Source organism: Mesoplodon bidens, assembly GCF_964165515.1.
Source record: "Mesoplodon bidens genome assembly, chromosome: 13".
Classification (NCBI taxonomy): domain Eukaryota; kingdom Metazoa; phylum Chordata; class Mammalia; order Artiodactyla; family Ziphiidae; genus Mesoplodon; species Mesoplodon bidens.
Genome location: NC_138169.1, coordinates 78,812,170 through 78,815,767, shown reverse-complemented (window position 1 = coordinate 78,815,767; position 3,598 = coordinate 78,812,170). Strand labels below are relative to the sequence as shown.

At 39.0% G+C, this 3,598-nt stretch overlaps 1 pseudogene across 1 annotated transcript; it reads right to left on the bottom strand.

Moving 5' to 3' along the window:
• Window positions 1-2,252: 2,252 nt before the first annotated feature.
• On the bottom strand, window positions 2,253-3,301 carry LOC308626871 (zinc finger protein 396-like; annotated as a pseudogene). Its single transcript has one exon. The product of its transcript is annotated as a zinc finger protein 396-like (transcript).
• Between the last annotated feature and the right edge of the window lie 297 nt (window positions 3,302-3,598).

The window sequence follows — 3,598 nt, the reverse complement described above, 5'->3', positions numbered from 1 at the left end:
CATAGAGCAGGGATGTCTGGATTATGCAAAATCGGCATCCAAGGCATTCAGAAGGGAAATAACAACAGCAACAGTACGACGCCAGGCTCTTTTGGTACTAATCAAGTGTCTTGTTCATTGTTGCATTCAGTCTGCACAGCAGTTCTTTCTGGAGACATCATAGCTATCTGGCTACTCTATTTTATTTAAAGGACTAGATACTACAGACATCTTCTCATTCAGAAATGTTGAGTATTCTCCAGTTAATATTACCAGGTTAATAACTGCTTTTTCATTCTTTCTGATCAAGCAAGAAGAGAAACATTTCATCCCTATGTTGCCAAGGTTCTCCCAAGTTCTGATAAGCAACTTGAATTTAAAATAGGTCTCCAAAGCCATGGATGAGGTTATATCATTTTTACAAACAGTTGCACTTCCAGCCAGTCGGGGAATATTTTCTTTTTTTTTTTTTGACTCCTACATTTTTAATAAATGAAAAGGTACAAAGCTCAATATTTATTCATATTTACTAGAGCTATGAGTATAATCACTATCAGAAAATTCTAAAATTAAAATTTGTATTCACCTCTCCCCTTACTAATCTTATATTTATCAGTATTCTAACTAAGCAGAGCATGTAATCCCACTTTTGTCTCAGGAGTTACTCCAAGCACTAGATATGATTGGATTTTCTGATAATGAAATCTTCACACTTCATGAGGAGCAAAGAAGTTCACCATGAGGCCTATCTTCTCTTCTAAGGACTTTCATTTCTCATGGTTGCCTCCATACTGGGTAATGGTGGCACCATGTGAGACACAATAATCCATGTATTCTTGTAATACATACAGAGTTTTATTAAGAATCCCTGGAAAGGGGGACATTATGTTATGTACTGTCAGAATACTTTAAAAAAATACCAGTCATTTACTTTTTAAACAAGAGAATCTGATTGAATTCGATGTGGGTTAAACTCAATGGACTCTTCAAATTGAACTTTAGTGATTTTCTCATTTGTACAAGAGTATAAAAATCCAAGGTCTTAACATCATGATAAATTGTCTAGAAACTCATCTTACTAAGAATGCATAAGACCCTGAAATAGTTGTCCTGTGACGCCTGAAACATGTTCACAGCTGATTTATGCCAGAACAGAAGCTATGAAGAACTCTGAAGGATAGTCATCAGCTGTTAAGGGTTCTCATTTCCAGGTAAGTACACTTTTCCATTATGTGCTGCACTTACCAGGTAACATCAGTCTTGTTTGGACAGTCTTTTCTTCATCTTCCTTATTTCTTTATGTTAAGCTGATCAACAAATTTATATAAGCACCCACAGATAACTGTTCTTTATTAGAACACTCATCATATTTAGGCCACTTCCTGAAGACATGTAGAGCAAATCTTAATGCTTTCATTGAGATATATACAATATAAATTGTAAAGGAGATCATTTTTTTTTCCTACACAGGAAATTACTTAGTATCATCAACAGTATGTATAGATGATATTATACATGAACTATACCTCAATTTAAAAATGTGAAACAAAACAAAACAGTATGTAGGTTCTCAGATTTTCATAAGAGATGAGTAAAGTCCCTTTACTCACCTGCTTCCTAACAATGACCCTGGACATTTCAGCTTAGGTCTTGAGGTACATATTCTTTTGGGTCTCCTCAATCTTATTCTCATATTTTGAATCTGGTAACAGAAAGTAAAACAGGAAATTTATTTTATTTTATTATTATTATTTTTGGCCACGCCGCATGGCTTGCAGGATCTTAGTACCCTGATCAGGGATCAAACCCAGGCCTGCCGCAGTGAAAACATGGAGTGCTAACCACTGGACTGCCAGGGAATTCCCAGGACATTTTTTTTAACTGATTTAATCTTTGGTTTAATAACTCCAATGTTCTAGTAATGAAATGGAGAATACCCACTTATATACTAACTCACACATTCCTTCTCAACAGGGAAAATGTACTTGTCTAAAAAGGAACATACTAGTTCATTATTTGTGTTAATAATGGAAACAGTAGAACATGTCTGAGAGTATCTTTTCAAGAGCTGCACTAGGGATGGAAATCCGATTTAAGCTTTAGAATCTCAAACATCTGAACTGACACTATTGAAAAGCAGAAAAGCAAACAATGCTGACAGAAAATATTCTACATTCTCTCCTGTGGCTTTTATAACCTTTGAAAGGAAACTGGTGCCCACTGAAACTACCGATTTATACTAAAGGAGTATTGGTGCCTTGTGTCTTCTCCCCTGTTGAAAAAGTTCTCAGTAAATGCTTTGACTCCCTCACAACGCTGATGGGACTTTTTCTCCAGCATGGTTTTTCCTATGTCTGAAAAGATTCAAGCTCTGACTAAAGGCTTTCCCACATTCATGACATTTGAAGGGTTTCTCCCCAGTGTGGATTCTTCAATGCTGATCAGGATTGCACTTCGGCTGAAAGCCTTTGCACACACATCATATGTATAAGGTTTCTCTCCACTGTGGATTCTCTGATGTCGATTAAGGGCTGAGCTCTGACTAAAGGCTTTCCCACATTCATCACAATTTTTTTTTTCAAGGACGGTTTCCCTGTCTTCTTTCAAACTTTCTATCTTGTTCACAGGTTCCTCTAAATGTGGAACTCTGGGAAGCATTCATTCGAAGAGTGTTAGAAACTTTGTAATGCAGTTCTTTGCCTGAAGAAGTCTTTTGCCTTGAAGCTGATTTCACATTTATAGTTCTGGTGTCTCTAACATTTTGTCTTAAGGTGTGAAGCTCCTTCGATGCCCACTGCAGTTGCTTTTTTGTGGGTTTAAACTGGCTACGTGGTGTCTCCTAAGTGATTTCACAAGTTGGTAGCTTCTTTGCAAGCATGTCCTCATTTCGTCCAAAAAAGACCTGTTCAGCTGCCCTGTCATGCTCTTTCTCCAGCTCCTCCAGCATCACCACGGCTTCCTCTCCACTCTCTGGTTGGTTCTCTTGAAGCCAGGCCTGCAGTTCCTCAGGCAACATGGCCAGGAACTGCTCTAGCACCAGCGGCTCCAGGATCTGCTCTTTGCTGTGCACCTCTGGCCTCAGCCACTGACAGCAAAGCTCGCGGAGCCGGCTCAGGGCCGCCTGGGGCCCAGGTGACTCCTTGTAGTGAAACTGCCTGAACCGCTGACAGTAGGTCTCTGAGCTGTAGTAGCTGCTCCAGTGGCGGCTGGAGACCATATTTGGGGCCTGCCCTCCCTCTTCCACCTTCATTACCAGAATGTAGTCAGGGTCCCCTGAAGTTTGTGGAAGGAGTTTTGATGTCTCTCTCAATTTTGCAGACATTTGGACTGGGAATAGCTCAGGACTGCTAGGCTTTAATCTTCAAGAAGGTGAAACTTTCCTTATGGACATTCCTCCAGCCTAGGAAGGATGATCCCACATTTTGGGGGAGAAGCCGGGGAAGCCAGGGAATATTTTCTTAATGTTACCTCCTATTCACAGCTTAAAACATGAATCAAAAAATCTTACTGTCCTAAAACTATCCAGAGCTATTCAAAATTATTATGAAAGTGAAGTTTATTTTAAATTAATTTTCCTTACCTTTTTATAGCGGCAGAATTTCAAAGACTATTTGCATTA